Below are 19,726 nucleotides of genomic sequence, written 5' to 3'. Positions count from 1 at the left end.
CCAAAGACTTAGTGTCTATTCCATAAGGTATTGTGCTTTATTATTTACACTTTAGTTAACTGTATATAATATTATCTTTTTTTAAGTTTTGCTAACTATGAAAATGATTGCAGAACTATCTTTTTCATGTGTAATCATTTTGTGTATTTGAGTCTCGGTCACACAGAGAGTTTATGAATTTCTCAGAGCAGAGGCTGTATTTTATTCTATGTATGTGTCTTCAGCACTTCTTGACAGACTGAAGGGTATATTTTAGATCCTTCTCCAATCAGGGAGAAGGAATAAGGTATCCCTGTAAATAATATACAGGGAATCAGGATTAATATAAATTCTGGAATTACAGAATTGGAAGAAACTGTTTAGTAACATCTGACTGCCTATGTCCTAATTTAGAAGTTTGCCTCTACACACCCTGAGGATCACCTGATGTCTATCTAAAGCTCTTCCAAAGCTCCACCAAGGTTCTGGGGACGATTCTGGCTTTAGGCAGGGAGGCAGTTGGGAGGGCTCTATCATATTCAAAAGTCACCTGGCTCAGCATTTACATACCCCTTATTTCTCTACTAGTTCTGATTTTCTGATCCAGTTAAGAATCTTTGGGTTTCTGCCGTAGTACCAATTAAAGTCCCCAGAGTGCAGCATTGATTCCTGGTTTCCCACCTTGATAATTTTCCATCATTCTATTCTCTCTCTGTAAGGGATTCTCTTCTCTCTCGAGGTAGCACTGTGGATTGGAAAGAGCATTGGCTTTGCAATCACCCAGACTCAGGTTTAAATACTTACTCCATCATTCCCTGCTATGTAATCATAGATAATTCCCCATAAAATTCAGTTATCTATAAAATAGGATCAGTTACAACCAACTCAAAATACTGTAATGAAAATCAAGTGATATAAAGGACTTAACTTGTCCCTGGCATTTTTTTGGTTCAATAAATATTGGTTCCTTTCCTTTCCCTTTCTCTTTTCCATCCAACTTATAAACTAGATCCTTCTCCTAAACTTCAGATTTATTCATAAATCTTGCTATGTGCTTACAGAACTCCACAAAGTCAAGCCTTCCTCCATTGCCTGCCTACCTTTGTATTTTAATTTAAACATTTTACTACTTTCATGTATAGCGTACTCCTGGAAACTTTTATGAAAGTCACAGATACAATACAAAGTAGGGGAATAGATTTAAATATGAGAGTTCCAGTCTAGGATGTCATATATCCTAAATATGTTACAAATATTTCAGTTTATTCTTAAGTATAATATATATATTTAATTATTTAAAATATAAATTGAATATAAAATATAAGGAGAACAAAAGTTTAAAATATTCTTTCCTCAAAGTCCATTTTGCTTGGCTTATTTGAAGAAGCAATGGAAAATGCTGATTTTAATGTTCAAAGCAAGGACTTGCTATTCATCACATTTTAAGATTTTGCATCTTTGAAGAATTTTGTAAAGGTAACTTGGACAACCATTCTCCTTCTCTTTATAAAGAAATCTGCTCTGGGAAGATAAAAACCTTGTGTTGCATATGAATTTCTGGGGTGCTTTTATTATGACTACTATCAAATTATAAAGTATTGTTGATGATACTTTTTAGAGTAGCTGTCCTCATTTTCCCTTCTGCATTACTCATTCTCCCAGCCAGCTGTGTGCTGAGTTTGGCTCACACTGGAAATGGGGGCCAATCATATACATCTCTTCCCAACTCCGTGCTCATGATGTCATATTGACAAGCCATGGACTTTGGCAAATGCCACAAATTAGAAATATCTTTTTTTGGAAAGCAGTTGTTAAATTTTACCAACACATCAACACCACAAACCCCATCATTCCTGCTTACATGTTAGGGTAGACCCAAAGAGTAATCATATTACACCTAATATTATTTGTTTTACATAGAATCAGTTCCCTCAGCCCCTTGCTTAAGTAGGTTTAGGAAATACCCATTGATGTGGAGAGAAGAGGGGAACAAAATTTTTACTTTCTTCAAGTTGCTTAACAAAAGCTTAATCACCCTTGGTGCATAAATCTTTTCACTCTCTAGAAAGCAGATGTGCCAGTTTGAATATATTGTGTACCCCAAATGCCATTATCTTTGATGTGATCTTGTGTGGGCAGAGGTTATCAGTGTTGATTAGATTGTAATTCTTTGAGTGTTTCTTTGGAATGCGCCCCCACCCAACTGTGGGTGGTGACTCTGATTGGATAATTTCCATGGAGATGTTGCTCCGCCCATTCGGGGTGGGTCTAAGTTGATCAGTGAGCCATATAAATGAGCTGACATAACAGAAGGAACTCAGTGCAGCTGTGAGTGACATTTTGAAGAGGAGCTACAGCCGAGAGGGACACTTTGAAGAAAGCACAGGAGCTGCGGATGAGAGACATTTTGAAGAAGGCCGTTGAAAGCAGACTCTTGCTCTGGAGAAGCTGAGAAAGGACAAATATCCCAAGTGCAACTAAGAGTGACATTTTTGAGGAACTGCAGCCTAGAGAGGAACGTCCTGGGAGAAAGCCATTTTGAATCCAGAACTTTGGAGCAGACGCCAGCCACGTGCCTTCCCAATTAACAGAGGTTTTCCAGACACCATTGGCCATCCTCCAGTGAAGGTATCCTTTGTTGATGGACATTTTATGGCCTTAAGACTGTAACTTGGTAACCAAATAAACCCCCTTTTATAAAAGCCATTCCATTTCTGGTGTTTTGCATTCCAGCAGCATTAGCAAACTAGAACAGTAGATTATTTGTATAAGGCTTCTCTGACAGAGAAGAGATCAAAAGCCAGCTACCACTCCCCAAATTTTCTGAAAGGGAAATCTCTTAGTGTGGTGTAAGATAGTTCCAATTAAGTCCTGGTGAGAGGGAAGGCAAATAAGTCCTGTGGAATAAAATTATAAAGAATTTAGAGGGAATCTGAACAGGTGACTTGGGTTTACTGCAAGTGTCTAAAGGTCTGTGGACTGGGCATGGTTTCTGTACTTCCTGTGCTCATTCTAGCAGGGGCTCCCTTCCTAGCCACCTTGGCATGTGCTAAGTAGCTGTGCTTAGAGAACAATTGCTGAAAATGGGAATGTGAAGGGAGAGTGTGATTTCGGAGCCCATGTATGGACAAGAACTTGGATTAACAAGGGTTTGCCCTTTGCAGAGGTTAACCTGAGTTCTCATGTACTGCAACGCATGGCACAAGAGACAGGGACTGGACAGGAATAACCATACCCTAGTTCTTTGTCTACTTGACTTTTGGAAGCAGGTCTGCCTTCCTGAGTTCCTGGGCAGTTTGGAGGAACATGACCTCTGCAGTGACTGGACTTTCTGATACTAGGCCGGGGAGAAAAGAGTAATTAATTTGGAAAATAAAAGAGATATTATGTTCAATGTTCATCCATGCTATTGCATGTATCAGGACTCCATTTCTTTTTACAGCTGAACAATATTCAATTGTATATATGTATTACATTTTATTTATCTGTTTTTCAGTTGATTGACACTTAGGTTGCTTTGATCTTTTGGCAATTGTGAATGCTGCTATGAACATCGGTGTGCAAATATCTGTTTGAGTCCCTGCTTTCCATTCTTTTGGGTAAATACCTATCATCAATTGTACGAAATGTTCCACACCATTGCAAGTTGTTAATAATACAGTGGTATATGGGAATCCTGTATTTTATGCATGATTATTCTGTAAATCCGCAACTTCTCTAATAACAAAAAAGAGATATGACCCTATTCATTAATTCATTTATTCAAAAATTATTTCTTGAACCCCCACTATGTTGAAGACCCTATTATGGGCACTTGAGATACATCAGTGAACAAAACAGCAAGGATCCCTACCCTCCTGGACCACATTTGTCATGTTTATATCCTGAGTAAGTGGAGTAAATCATACCATACATTCCCCCCACACCTACCCTGCTCCTTTTTGACAACTACTCAGAGATTTATTTACATTTGGCGCATGTTTTAAATCCTTTTATCTTTCTTCACAATTGAACATCCTTTGTTTAAATTCAAAGAGCATCCAATTATGACTAAACATTTACATTTTTGACATGCCAAATTATCTCTACCTTTGCACAATTATCACTAATATCCATATTTTCATGTTTCCATTTGGTAAAATATTTCATTGACTTGAACTGAATTGATTTAACCATTTTCTTTTTGCCTTGTTTTACTTCCTAGAGGTGCTTAATAATTACTTGTTCAATAATTGATCAATACTTGATTATTTGCTTGAATTGTTCTAGGGGAGAGATGGGGTAGAGAGAGAAATTTGGCTGGGTTATTGGGCATGGATAATCCATAAATTAGTAAGATTTTTTAATCAAGTTGACCCTATGTGCCAGTTTGAATGTATTATGTCCCCCTCAAACGCCATTATCTTTGATGTAATCTTGTGTGGGCAGACCTATCAGTGTTAATTAGATTGCAATTCTTTGAGTGTTTCCATGGAGATGCGCCCCACCCAACTGTGGGTGATGACTCTGATTGGATAATTTCCATGGACGTGTGGCCCCACCCATTCAGCACTATATAAGCTCAGACAGAAGGAGCGAGTTTGCTACAGCGAAGAGGGACACTTTGAAGAAAGCACAGGAGCTGCAGATGAGAGACAGTTTGAAGATGGCTGTTGAAAGCAGAGTCTTGCTCCAGAGAAGCTAAGAGAGGACAAAAGCCCCAAGAGTGACTGAGAGTGACATTTTGAAGAGGAGCTGCAGCCTAGAGAGGAACATCCTGGGAGAAAGCCATTTTGAAACCAGAACTTTGGAGCAGATGCCAGCCACGTGCCTTCCCAGCTAACAGAGGTTTTCCGGACACCATTGGCCATCCTCCAGTGAAGGTACCCGATTGCTGATGTGTTACCTTGGACACTTTATGTCCTTAAGACTGTAACTGTGTAACCAAATAACCCCCCTTTTATAAAAGCCAATCCATCTCTGGTGTTTTGCATTCTGGCAGCATTAGCAAACCGAAACACCCTAGTTTCTTAATTTTGAGTTATAAGCAGATAATCAAGTCTGGACAAAACTCATCCAGAAATGTTGTTATTGTTTGTATTGGGAGTGCAAAGAGAATTCAGAGTTTAAATCCTATATTCTGTTACTGACTAGGTAGCCTCGTGCAAATCATTTAAATTTGGTGAGAATCTATTGCTAATTAATAAAATGGGGGCAATAATACCCACCTCACAGGTAATTATGACAATTAAGAGAGAAAATAGGAAATACATGTGAAAAAACATATTAATAACTAAGCCTGTTGAATGATAATTATGTGCTCATGAGAGGTCTCATTTCTGACTCATCTTTTTGGTGGGTAATACTGTTAGTTCCATTCTTAGAGATAATTAAATTGAAGCATGGAAGTCAAATAACTTGTCCAAAGTCACAGAGCTATTAAGTGGCAAACCTGGCTTATGGGCTCAAGTAATTTGGCTCCAGAATATGCTCTTTATCACTACTCCAATGAAGGGTTTCTCAACAGCAACACTATCAATATCTTATGCCGAATAATTGTTTGGTGTGGAGATTGTCTTATGCATTATATGAAATTTAGTAGCATCCCTGGCCTCTAACCACTAGATGCCTGTATTGTATGCGTGTGCACACACACACACACACACACACACACACAGCTGTGACAACCAAAATTATCTCAGGCAGAGCCAAATGACCCTTGGTGGGTAAAATCACCCCCAGCTGAGAACCACTGCTCTACTGTATATTGCCTCATATGAATGTATAATATACCCCTCCCCCACCGCCAACATACATACACAGAGAGAAAATTAGCATTAGCAAGAAAGAGCTTTACAGAAATGCTGTTTATTTCCTTTTCCCTTTTACACTCTGGACACCAGAACACCAACCACAATTCATGTTTATACATCTCTATATTAAAATACCTCACAGGTTTATAAGGAGGGTGCTAAAATGGTAAGGAAGGATTTTTGAGAATTTTTGAAACCCTGTTGAAAAATAGCTTTAGCTTACAATGCATACTTAGGTATATTGAACAAAAAAAGAGAAACAAATAAACAAAACAAAACAAAAAACCCCATATCACTCTTACCTATGAATGACAGAGAAAGCTAGATATAATATTAAAGGATATTAGATACCTTACAGAATCTTAAAATGGTATTCTTAAAAAAAAAAACCTACCACTACCATCATTGCCTGCCTCTAAGCACCTACGACAGCAGGGATTGGATTCCAGGACTCAGCTCCAGCTACCCCAGATATATCAGGTACTTGCACCACTTGTTTGCCTAAAGAGCTTGTATCCATGACCAATGAGCAAATAACAATCGCCTCACTTTAGTCATTTTTTAATCCAAATCATGGGTGTATGTGTCTAATTGGTAGAATCTATGTCATCTTCTGCACTGTAGCTGCAACAGAGTTTGAGAAATGTAATTTTACTTTTCGCGTCTCCATAGTGCAAGAATGCAAGCTAGAAAGAGGTTGAAATGAGTTCAGAATGAGTCAATTTACAGTACTGGTTGCAAATTTTTATACTGAATTATGTAAATAGATTCATGCCATTTATTTCTGAGTGCAAAACTCTTGAAGTCATCATTCGTAGATGTTTAATACTTATAACCTGAAAAGCACTGAGTATGTTGTCTTGCATGTAATAGTGGTCACATAAAACTTAGGTTAAATGGGCAAGAAAAGTTTAGGGCACTTTGGGGCAAAGGAATCTATTACTTATTGAGCAATTACTAGAGGCTAGGAACTCTGTATAAACTGTTTTATTTATTCTCTTCTACCACTATTTGAAGTAGTTATCCCCATGTTATAGATTAGAAAATTGGAGGTCAGTAGTTTAAATAATTTGTGTAAGAACCCACAGCTAGTAAATGGGAAAACTACAATTTAATTCTCTCTAAAAGCCTATGTTTTAACATTAAATTGACCTACCTCCCAACTGGTTGGGTTTCAGGGTATATATTTTGTATTTCTATGTGTAAGCACTTATTGCCTTAATTGATTAATTTTGTCTTTTCTTTAACTCTTTTCATCCTGTTTGAATATTCTGGTTTTTAGGTTTTGAGTGTATAGATAATGCATGAGAGCTATGAGGAGGCTTATTTCGCTGTTTTTTTCCCTGGATTTCTGAAAGCAGATAAGTTTCTGAAAACAACATCCTCAAGGGAAAAAAACAAAATAGAAACACACTTTACTGTTGGAATTTTCCAAGAGGAACTGATAAAACTATTCAAACAAGATCCTTGCTAAGGATTAGATTTTAGAAATATTAAGGGAAATATCATGTATTACTTGGTAATGCCTTACAAATAACCCTTATTTACTTAGGTATTTACACAGAGATATTTCCTCTTGTTGTGACATCTCTATTAATGATGCATTGTCTGATACATTTTTAAACATATGCTCTCTCTATGCCTCTTAATAATTAGTTATTTTTTTAAGGAGCGGAATTACACAGATGGCCTTATCGGTGAATTAAAGGTTGACTATATCATCAATAAGGAAATTTATGAATGCAACATCTCACAGACCTGAAGTCCCTGCAATTTGTGCAAAAAGATAAAGTTATTTTTATGAGCAATATGGAGCAAATGAAGGAAAAGACAGTCAGAAACAAGAGTTTCATAACAGATAAAAGATGTAACTAGAGACCAACTTTAACTGTAGGAGAGATATAAGGACAGGAAGCAGAAGGGAAATTTTGTTGTCTTAAAAAGATTCACGTTGTTTAACCTACCTTCCTTTACAAATTGTTTCCTTCAACAAGATTGGCACTCCATCTGGCTGATGCAATTCTCCTTACAGGCTTCCAATTTATTCCCTTTCTTCTTAGGACAGATCAAATCCTATTTCTCTCTGAAGACTTCCCTAACTCTACCCCAGTTCTTTCCTCTGGGCTCCTGTAGCACATATCATCAGTCCGTTAGCACAACCATGGATGCTCTCTGAATACTTCTTGTTATATATCAACATCATAATTTCTAAGGCTTATATAATTTTATGTATGCTTTTAATTTTGAGATAATTGTAGATTCACATACAGGTGTAAGAAGCAATACAGAGAGATCCCTTGTAACTTTTACCCAGTTTCTTCCAATGCTAATACCTGGAAAAACAATAGCACAACATCACAGCCAGGATGTTAGCATGGATGCTTTCAAGATACAGAATATTTCCATCACTACAAGGATCCCTCATGTTGCCCTTTTATAGCCACATTCACTTCCCTCCCACTCTCCTTAACCCTTGGCACCCACTAATCTGTTCTCCATTTCTATAATTTGTCATTTCAAGAATGTTATATAAAAAAATAATACAGGATGTAACTTTTTGGAATTGGTTTTTTTTTTTTTTTTTCATTCAGCATAATTCTCTGGCGATTCATTCATCCAGGCAGTTATTTGCATCAATAGTTCATTCTTTTTTATGGCTGAGTAGTATTCAATGGTATGGATTTACCATGGTTGAAGGAAATCTGGATCATTTCCATATTTTGGCTGTTAAAAATAAAGATGCTCCCAGCCTACATTTGCAGGTTTTTGTCTTCATTTCTCTAGGATAAATGCCCAGGCGTGCAATTGCTGGGTTGTGTGGTAGTTGTATGTTTATTTATTTATTTTAAATAAATTGCCAAACTGTTTTCCGGGGTGGGTGTACCATTTTACATTCCCACCAGGAATGTGTGAGTGATTCAGTTGCTCTGCATTCTTGCCAGCATTTGATGGTGTCAGTATATATATATATATATATATATATATATATATATATATATATATGTTTAATATTACCCATTCTGATAGGTGTGTAGTAGTATTTCATTTAGGTTTTAATTATATTTCCCTAATGGATAGTAATGTTGAACATCTTTTCCTGAGCTTATTTACCATGTGTATATCTTCCTCAGTGAACTCTCTTCATGCCTAATGTCTTTTGTTTATCTGTTCATCTTCTGAATATAGTCTTTCACAGAGCAAATTTTTTTATTTTTTTTGAAGCTGCAGTGTATCACTGTTTCCTTTTCTGAATCATACTTTTGGAGTCAAGGGTAAGAACTCTTTGCCTTGCTCTAGAGCTTAAAGATTTTCTCCTGTGATTTTTGTCTAAAAGTTTTATAGCTTTACATTTTAAGTTTAAGTCCACGATCTATTTAAACTTAATGTAAATAACATGAAACTTAGGTTGCAGTTCACTTTCCCCCCATGTATGTTCATTTGTTCCTGCACCATTTGTTGAAAAGGCAGTCTTTCCTCAATTGAATTTGTTTTGCATCTTTTGTCAAAAACCAGCTGGATTTATGTTTGTGGGTCTACTTCTGGGCTCTCTATTCTTTTCCATTGATCTACAGTGTTTCTCCCTCTGCCAATGCTTGAATACTGTAGACATATGTAAGTCTTAAAATCCTGTGGATTTATTCCTCTTATTTTATTCATTTTCAAAATAGTTTTAGCTATTCTAGTTCCTTTGTCTTTCCACAAAACTTTTGAAATAATCTTACCTATGTTTACAAAATATTGCATTGAACCTACATGTGAATTTTGAGAAAACTGACCTCATTTACTATGTTCTCTTCCAATCCTTGAACATGTTTTGGCTTTCCATTTATTTAGATCTTCTTTGATTTCTTTCATCAGCATTCCATAAGCCTTGTACATATTTTATTAGATTGACACCTAAGAATTTGACTTTATTGAGTGATGGTAAATGGTATTGTATTTTTTATTTTGGTGTCCATGTTCATTTCCAGCATACAGAAAAATCGTTGATTATTTTATCTTTATCTTGTGTCCTATGAATTTGCTGAACTCACTTATTAGTTCTAGGGGTTTTCCTTATAGATTCCTTGGGATTTTTTATGTAGACAATTATATAATCTGCAAATAGGGACAGATTTATTTCTTCTTTTCTGGTATGTATGACTTTTTTTTTCCCCTTCTCCCTCTCCCTCTCCGTCCCCCTCCTTCTCCCCCTGCCTCTCTCCCCCTCCCTTCTCCCCTTTTTCCCTTCCCCCGTCCTCCCCCTTTCCTCATCTCTTACTTAAAATTACATGTAATTTTAGCTTTAGTTTTTTTGTTTTTTTTTTTTAATATAAGTGGTCTTTATCAAGTTGAGGAACATCCCTCCATTCATATATTTCTGGGAGTTTTCATCATGAATGGGTGTTGAATTTTCTCAAATGCTTTTTCTTCTTTAACTGATGTGATCATGTGATTATTCTTCTTTAGCCTGTTTATATTGTAGATTACACTGACTCACTTTTGAATACTAAACCAGCCTTGTGTCCTGCTGAATTCTATTTTGCTAATATTAAGGATACTTAAATGGACTCATGAGAGATACTGGTCTGTAGTACTTTTTTTTTCTTTTTGTAATGTTTTTGTCTGGTTTGTTATCAGAATAATGCTAGCTTTGTAAAATGTATTGTGAAGTGTTCCCTTTTTATTTGCAGGAAGAGATTGGGTAGAACTGATGTTAATTCTCTTTTAAACGTTTGGTAGAATTTTCCAGTGAAAACATCTAGGCCTGTAAATTTTGTTTTGGGGAGTTTTTAAATTATCAATTCAATTTTGTTCATAATTACAGAGCACTGAAATTATGCATTTCATATTGGGTCAGTTATGGTATTTGTGTTTTTCAAGGTTCTGGTCCGTTTCTTCTAATTTGTCAAATGTGTATGTGTAGAATTGTTTGTAGCATTCTCATTATTTTTTTGATGTCCCTATGGTCTATAGTGATATCCCCTGTTTAATTCTTGGTAAGGATAATTGATGCCTTTCCTTCTTTTACTCTGTCACTCTTATCAGAGGCTTGTCAATTTTATTGATCTTTCAAAAAAGCAGCTCTTTCATTGATATCACTGTTGTTGTTTTTTTCTATTTTATTGATTTCTAATTTTATCTCTATTATTTTTTTCACCCTGTTTAATTTGGGTTTGCTTTGCTCTTTTTTTTTTTTTTTTTTTTCCTAGCCTTTTGAGGTTGGAGTTTAGGTTAACGATTGAGATTTTTTCCTGTTTTCTAATGTATACATTTAATGCCAAAAATTTCCATCTCAGCACTCCTTTACTTGTGTCCCACAAATTTTGATATGTTGCATTTTTATTTTAATTCAGTTCAAGGTATTTTTTAATTTCCCTTGAGATTTCCTTTTTGTTCCATGAATTATTTAGAAATGTATTGTTTGGTTTTCAAGTGTTTGGAGATTTTCCTGTTATCTTTCTGTTATTGATTTCTAGCTTAATTCTATTGTGGTCATACAGCATGCTATGTATCATTTAAATTCTTTCAAATTTCTTAAGGATTATTTTACGGCTCAGGTTATGGTCTCTCTTGGTATATGTTTCATGGACAGTTGAAAAGAAAGTTTCTTCTAGTGGATGGAGTTTTCTATTATTTGTCAATTAGATTTTGTTAGTTAATTGTGTTGCTTAGTTCTATACCTTTGCCGATTTTCTGCCTAGTTCTATCAATTATTTGGAGAGAGGTGTTATAGTTTCTAACTAAAATAATGGCTTTACTTCTCCTTTCAGTTCTGTCAGTTTTGCCTGACATATTTTGCAGTTATGCTGTTTGGTGCATACACGTTTAGGATTTCTATGTCTTCGTGGTGGATTAACCCTTTATTATTTTATAGTGTCCCTTGTAATTTTCTTCAATCTGAAGTCTACTTTACCTGATAATTAATATAGCTACTTCTGCTTTCCTTTGATTAATGTTTGCATGATATATCGTTTTCCATCCTTTTACTTTCAACCTACCTATATCATTATGTTCAAAGTGAGTTTCTTGTAAATAGCAAATTCTTGGGATATGATTTTTAATAAACTCTCCCAAGTTCTGTCTTTTAATTGGTGTAGAACATTTACACATCATGTAACTATTATGTTAGGGCTTAAGTCTGCCAATTATTTTATTATTTCTTGTTTGTTTTCTCTGTTTATTCATTTTTTGTCTTGCCTTCCTATGGATTACTTGAACATATTTTAGATTTCCATTTTGATTTATCTATAATGATTTTGAGTGTATCTATGTCTATAGCTTTTTAAAGGCTGCTCTAGATGTCATGCTATATATACCTAATTATTCATAATCCACTAGTGTTATCATTTTACCAGTTCATGTGAAATACAGAAGCTTATCTCTCTTTATGTCCCTTTATTCTCCCCTGTGTATAATATAATAGGCTAATTATTTCCTCTACATAAATTTAGAAACACATCAGATGTAGTTTGCTTCACCTGTCAAACATGCTTTAGAAAACTCAAGAGAAGAAAAGCCTATTGTATTTTCCCATAGTTTTACTTACCATGTTCTTTCTTTCTTCTTAATTTTCCAAGGTTCCTTCTTTTATCATTTCCTTCTTGTTTTTAGAACTTCTTTTATGTATTCCTTTAGGTAGGTTGGTGGGTGACAAATTCTCTTTGTTTTGCTTCATCTGAGAATGTTTGTTTCTGCTTCATCCCTGAAAGATATTTTCGTTGGGTATGAGATTCTGGATTGACAGTTCCTTTCTTTCAGCATCTGAAAAATATTTCATCACTTCCTTCTTGTCTTCATGATTTCTGATGAGAAATCCATTGCCATTTGGTTTGTTATTCCCCTATAAGAAAGGTGTTGATTTTCTCTGTCTTCTTTCAAGATATTTTTTTTTTTTTGTCTTTAGCTTTCAGAAGTTTAATTATATTGTGTCTTTGTTTATATTTCTCTGGATTTATCATCTTTGGGATTTTCTCAGCTTCTTGAATCTATAGGTTTGTGTCTCACAAAATTTGGGAAGTTTACTGTCATTTCTCTGAGTATTTATTTCAGCCTTGTGCTCTTTCTTCTTGCCTTCTTGGACTCTGATTAAACAAATGTTAGGTTATTTTGATACATTCCCATTGGTCCCTGAGGTTCTGTTCAGTTTTTTTTTCTTTAGTTGGATAATTTATACCGTTCTCTCTTCTAGCCTGCTGATTATTTCCACTGTCCCTTCATTATGCTGTTGTGCTTATCCACTGAGTTTTCATTTCAGTTATTGTATTTTTCAATTTCATAATTTTTATTTCATTCTTCATTAAAGTTCTATTTCTTTGCTGAGATTTTCTATTTCTTCATTTGTTTCAACTGTGTTTGTAATTGCTTGTTGAAGCATTTTTATTATGGCTGCTTTAAAATCAGTGTTGACATTTATTGGTTGTCTTTTTTTATTCAGTTTGAGATCTTTCTCATTCTTAGCAAGTGATTAATCCATAGCAAGTGATTTTCAATTGAAACCTGGACATTTTTGTGTTATGTTATAAAATTCTGGATCTTCCTTAAATATTTTGTTTTAGCTGTCCTTTTCTGATGCCACTCAAGCAGGAACTGGGAGGTGTCCCTCATTGTTGCTAGGTGATGATAGAAGTAGTTCATTGACACCTGAGGGTAGGGGTGGGGGCTCCTTATTAATGTTAAGTAAGAGAGAGTTCTGGCTCTCTATGTGGTCTTCACAAACACCATGATGGAGGATGCTTTGTTACCTCTGAGTGATGATGAATGTCCTGACTCTCTATTAGTCTTCCTCAAGGACCACCCCATTGGAAGAAGGGGAGGGGAGCCTCAGTACTACTGGATGAGGGTGGACATGCAGGCTCCCCATATTGCTTCCACTGACTGTGGGTAAGCAGGACTCATTATCAGTTGGTGGGAATAAGAGTCCTGGCTCTCTATTTGACCTTCTCTGACATCGTTCTGACAAGGGGTTTTGCGGTAGCTCATTGCAGATTCATGAAACTGGATGTCTAGCTTCCCCTATTTGCCTTTGCTGGCATGGGTGGGAATGGACCATGGTTTATTCTGTGGTGTTTGGCTGGAATAGAGTGATCATTGTCTAAAAGATTTTCGTCTTGCTGTGCTTCATCTTTCCTTGTCCTTTGGCTATATTGTTCAGGTTTTATTGGGCTTTTTTGTCTGCACCCATTGGCATTTACATCTTCATTTGCAGGCTTCTTTGGCTCCAAGTCTGGGATAAACGAGGGAAATAGAAAACCCTGAGGACTCACTATGATGTCCACCTCATGTCCCAAGTTCCTTAGCTGGTCTGCCTTCTCTCCACCTTTCAGAGGCTTATGTTTTTTTAATATAATGTCCAGGGCTTCTAGCTATAATTAGCTAGTAGAATACAGAGATGTAAGCCAACTCCATCTGTTGGAATCATAAGTCTTCAGATTACATAATTTTTTATTACAGAAGAAATATGAAATGCCATTATAAGAGATTTATAAGAACAACAGAGATGAGTACAGAGAGAAAAATATAACTTACCTCAAATTCCACTTTTTAGATATAATAATTACCATTAAAAATTTAATTTATTCTTTTTCAGAATTTATGCTATATGTAGGCGTACATTTTTAAACAACTATTATTTTGTTTTAGCTGTCCATTATTTTACAACTGTTCTGAATTATTAATCTATCATAACCATTTTCAATAACATTAAACATTCCCCCACTACAGAAACTTTAAAATGGCTATACGCTTTTCCTTAGAATAGATGACCATGATTTATTCATTTAATTCTTCTTTATTGGTCATTCAGGTATTTGCATCATTTGGACTTCTACAGACAAAGCTGAGCCAATAATTTTCATACTTATAGCTTTAACATAATTTTAATGGCACCTTTTAGATAAATTTCTGGCAATGGGGAAAGGATATGAAAATTTTAAAGACTTAGGTGCATATTTTCACATTTTTCTCTGCCAGACCAATATTATTAACATTTTAATCAAATATATGGGTGCTCTTTTCCCCATACTATTGTACCTAACAGGTTTAGCATTTATTTTAATTTTTACCCATTTTGAATTTTTTTTTAAATTAAGTTTTATTGAAATATTTTCACATACCATATAATCATCCATGGTATACAGTCAACTGTTCACAGTACAATCATATAGTTATGCATTCATCACCACAATCTATTTCTGAACATTTTCTTTAAATCAGAAAGAATCAGAATAAGAATAAAAAATAAAAGTAAAAAAAGAACACACCCAAACCATCTCCCCATCCCACCCTATTTGTCATTTAGTTTTTATCCCCATTTTTCTACTCATCCATCCATACACTCAATAAAGGGAGTGTGATCCATAAGGTTTTCACAATCACACTGTCACCCCTTGTAATCTGCATTATTATATAATCGTCTTCAGGAGTCCAGACTACTGGGTTGGAGTTTGGTAGTTTCAGGTATTTACTTCTAGCTATTCCAACACATTAAAGCCTAAGAGGTGTTATCTATATAGTGCATAAGAATGTCCACCAGAGTGACCTCTCAACTCCATTTGAAATCTCTCAGCCACTGAAACTATTTTGTTTCATTTTGCATCCCCCTTTTGGTCAAGGAGATACTCTCAGTCCCATGATGCCGGGTCCAGATTCATCCCTGGGAGTCATATCCTGCCTTGCCAGGGAGATTTACACCCCTGGGAGTCGGGTCCCACCTAGGGGGGAGGGCAGTGAGTTCACCTGCTGAGGTGGCTGAGTTAGAGAGAGATGGCCACATCTGAGCAACAAAGAGGTACTCAGGGGGAGACTCTTAGGCACAATTATATGCAAGTTTAGCCTCTCCTTTGCAGTAACAAGCTTCATAAGGGCAAGTCCCACGATTGAGGGCTCGGCACATCAAACCGCCAGTCCCAATGTTTGTGACAACATCAACACCAGTCCAGGTGAGGAAGTCTAGCACTTCTGCACCTTCCCCCAGCTCCTCAGGGTGGGGGTGGGGGGGTTGGGTAGGATGTAAATATATTTTTTATTCTCTGCCTAAATTACTTTGGGATGTGTCACTATTTCACTCTAACCTATACTAACCTACCGTATCTCACTTCCTATTCAAAGTTCCGTGTAATGGTGGTGTTTGAACAAACCAACTGTAGAGTTATACTGTTTAGAAAATATAGATCCTGCACCAAATAGACATCTCTTCCCTTGGTCTCACATGGAAGTTGAAGTTTTAAAACACAGTCAGTTTCAACCTTTACCTTTGGCCCAGTTTGCCCTAGTCTTAACCAGATCTGCTTCACTCATAACACTAATTGAAGTCTGGGCTCTTTCTCAGCTTTTTTTTTAACAGTTGCTGTATGCACTAATACTGACATTCATATCTGCCGAGTTCTAGCGCTGAGTTTCAGGTGTCTCAGAGATACGCATTGTTCCAGAGACCAATCAGGTTATACACTAAAGGATCAGCATCTCAGAGTTTAGAGACAGGCATTACAATTCAGGAATAGAGTTGACTGCTGTAAGAGCTTACAATCTAGGGACTATTACAATAATCATGTCCACATTAGGCTATGTTCTAAGATTCAATTCTGAGTTTATACATTGTAGTTAGTCCATATTGGTGAGGCACTCTAGTGTTTGCCTTTATTTCTGGCGTACTTCACTGAAATACTGTGTACAGGATCCATTCACCTCATTGTGTGTCTCACAGCTTCACTCCTTCTCATAGTTGCTCAATATTCCATTGTATGCATATGCCACAGTTCACCATTCTGTTCCTCAGTCTATGTACTCTTAGGTCACCTCCACCTATTGCAAATCATGATTACTGTCTCCATGAACAACAATTTGCAAATGTCCATTCATGTTTCTGCTCTCAGATCTTCAAATGACATACCCTATAATGAGGTTGCAGGACCTTATGGTCCCCACATACTTAACTTTTTTGTGGAACCACCACACTGACCTTCAGAAAGGCTACACCATTCTACCTGCTCATCAACAGTAGATAGGTACATCCGTCTCACCATATTTTCTCCAACACTTTTACTCCTATATATATTTTTTCCTACAATTTTATAGAGTTATATTCACATACCATACATTTATCCACAGTGTACAATCAGTTGTTCATGGTCTCATCATAAAGTTGTACATTTATCACCACAATCAGCACTTGAACATATTGATTACTACAAGAAAAATTGTTTTTTGTTTTTTTTTTTAGCAATAATAAAAAGGATGATAAAAAGAAAAATAACATGTCATACAATACAATATAATAGTAAGGACAGAAAATAACACCACTACCAAGAATCCCATATTCCTCCCCTATATCCCCCTCTCATATACATTTAGCATTGGCATATTGCCTTTGTTACATTTAATGGAGGTATATTACAATGTTACTGTTGACCATAGACTCCAGTTTGCTTTGATTATGTTTTTTCCCAAATACCATCCCTTTTTCAACACTCTACATGGTTGACATTCATTTGCTCTCCCACATGCAAAAACATTTTTATATTTGTATATTTAGTAACAGTCATTGGCCACTCCAGTTTTTGCCAAGTTATACAGTCCCAGTCTTTATCGTCTATTTTTACCTCTGGTGTCATATATTCTCCTATCCCACCTCTTTCAGCTTTACGCACAGACATCTTTGTTCAGTGTACTTACAATACTGTTCTACCATCACACAGTATTATGCTATCTATTTCTGGATGTGTACAATCAATCCTAAACATTCTGTAGTCCTTCAGCATCAAATGCCTGGTTTCTGTCCTCTTTCTATCTCCTGGACACCTGTGTTGTCAGCTTTTAACTCCCAAAATTTGTTCATTAACGTCTGTTCATATTAGTGGGACCATACAGAATCTGTCCTTTTGTTTCTGGCTAACTTCACTCAACGTAATGTCCTCAAGGTTCATCCACATTATTATATGATCCATGTCTTTGTTCTGTCTTACAGCTGCATAATATTTCATCATGTGTATATACCACAGTTTGTTTATCCACTCGTCCGTTGATGGACACTCGGGCTGTTTCCATCTCTTGGCAATTGTGAATAATGCTGCAATAAACATTGGTTTACAAATGTCTTTTTGTCTCTTAAGTTTCAGTTCCTCTGAGTATATACTTAGCAATGGAATAGCTGGGTCATACAGCAAATCTATATTTAGCTTCCTGAGGAACCTCCACACTGTCTTCCAGAGTGGTTGCACCATTTTGCATTCCCATCAACAATGAATAAGTGTGCCTCTTTCTCCACATCCTCTCCAGCACTTGTCACTTTCTGGTTTTTGGATAATGGCCATTCTGGTAAGTGTGAGATGATATCTCATTGTGGTTTTGATTTTCATTTCCTTAATAGCCAGAGAAGTTGAGCATTTTTTCATAAGTTTTTGAGCCATTTGTATTTCCTCTTCAGAAAAATGTCTGTCCATGTCTTTTGCCCATTTTTTAATTGGATTGTGTGTCTTTCTGTTATTGAGATGCAGGATTCCTTTATATATTCGGGATGTTAAACCCTTATCTGATATGTGGCCTTTAGAATCGGTGTTTTTCCTCTCCTGTCCAGCAGGTGGCGCTTGCCAGCCCGCAACTCTCCCACCAGTGTAAGGAGGTATGGAGACTTGAGTTCTGGTAACTCTGATCCTGTCTGGGGTGTGGCTGACTGTAGCTGGAATCTGAATTCCAGCCCCTGGGGTCTGAGTTCCCAGAAGGAGGACTGCCAGTTGAGCTGGACCTCCTTCCACTCTCCCAATCCTTGGAACTCCAGTTGTCTCTCAGGGGCACTATTCCCTTCTCCCCTCTCCTCTTTGGGGCATCTCCAGCTAGATTCCTTGGTTAGCCTGAGTTGCCAATTAAAGACAGGGGTGGAGACCTTCAGAAGTGAATCCGGAACTCAAAGACGTCTCCCCCCAAGCCCAGCCTAGTCCCTCAACCTGGGCTTTCCGATAGAAAATAACCAGATATGTTACTTTTAGATTTAAAAAAATAGAAAAGAAAAACAAGAAAAAGAAAAAAGAAAAAAAAAAAAAGGAGTCCCTTTTAAAAGTCTTTTCCCAGCCTGGAAGTTTTGTCAGTGTCAGAATAGAGCATTTAAAGATGTACTTTGGGCTATTGTCTGATAATTACTCTCTAACAGCTTCAATTCCACCCCTGCTGGGGGCTACTGAAATGCAAAAAGATAAGGAATCAGTGAGAAGCCAGAAGGGACAAAACATAGGGGGAAAAAATGGCTTTTTTGGAGCCTGGGAATGGGTGCCCGCTTTTATATGCCCCCACTTCTCAGAGCCCAGCCCTTCTTTAGCACCCCCAGCTCCCAAAATTAGTCAATTAATTTGTTAATTAATTCTTCAGTTGAGGCTGGGTTAAGCCCCTCTTCTTGCCCTCAGCAGATTGCGGTTGTTTTTTTTTTTTCCCCTCTTTCAGGGAGCCAGCAGAAAGACAGTCTGTGAGGTCTGGGTGGGGAGGGGTGCCAGACCCTTGATCTAGGGAACTTAGAATTTTCGCTGTGTTCTCAGCTTTTCCTCCAATTCCAAACCTGGGTCCGATGTGTGACTGGTTACTGGAGACCCCGAAAACACTGTTGCAGGTAGTTCTTGGGTAATTGCCAGCTGCTCTAGGGGAGAGACGAAATTCTGCACCTCACCACTCTGCCATCTTGCCCCTCCCTCTCTGTAATTTTGAATTTTAATAGTATTGACATTGAATATCTTTAATCAATTTAATGTATAATTGTATTTAATATTTAGCTAATCAGCTGTATATTCTTATCACCTTTCTATTGAAATATTTGTCTAATTTTTTTATTTCAGATGACTGTATACTAAAGTTATTAAAACTTTTGAATGTGATTCAAATAGACTTCCTAGTTTTTCAGTTATCTTTAAATATTCTATTCTGATTTTAAATAATTGAAGTATGAGATATACTCAGGAAATTGCACATGTCATAAATATAGTGCTCAATTAATT

Source organism: Choloepus didactylus, chromosome 6, assembly GCF_015220235.1.
Source record: "Choloepus didactylus isolate mChoDid1 chromosome 6, mChoDid1.pri, whole genome shotgun sequence".
NCBI lineage: Eukaryota > Metazoa > Chordata > Mammalia > Pilosa > Megalonychidae > Choloepus > Choloepus didactylus.
This window is presented reverse-complemented; position numbering follows the sequence as displayed.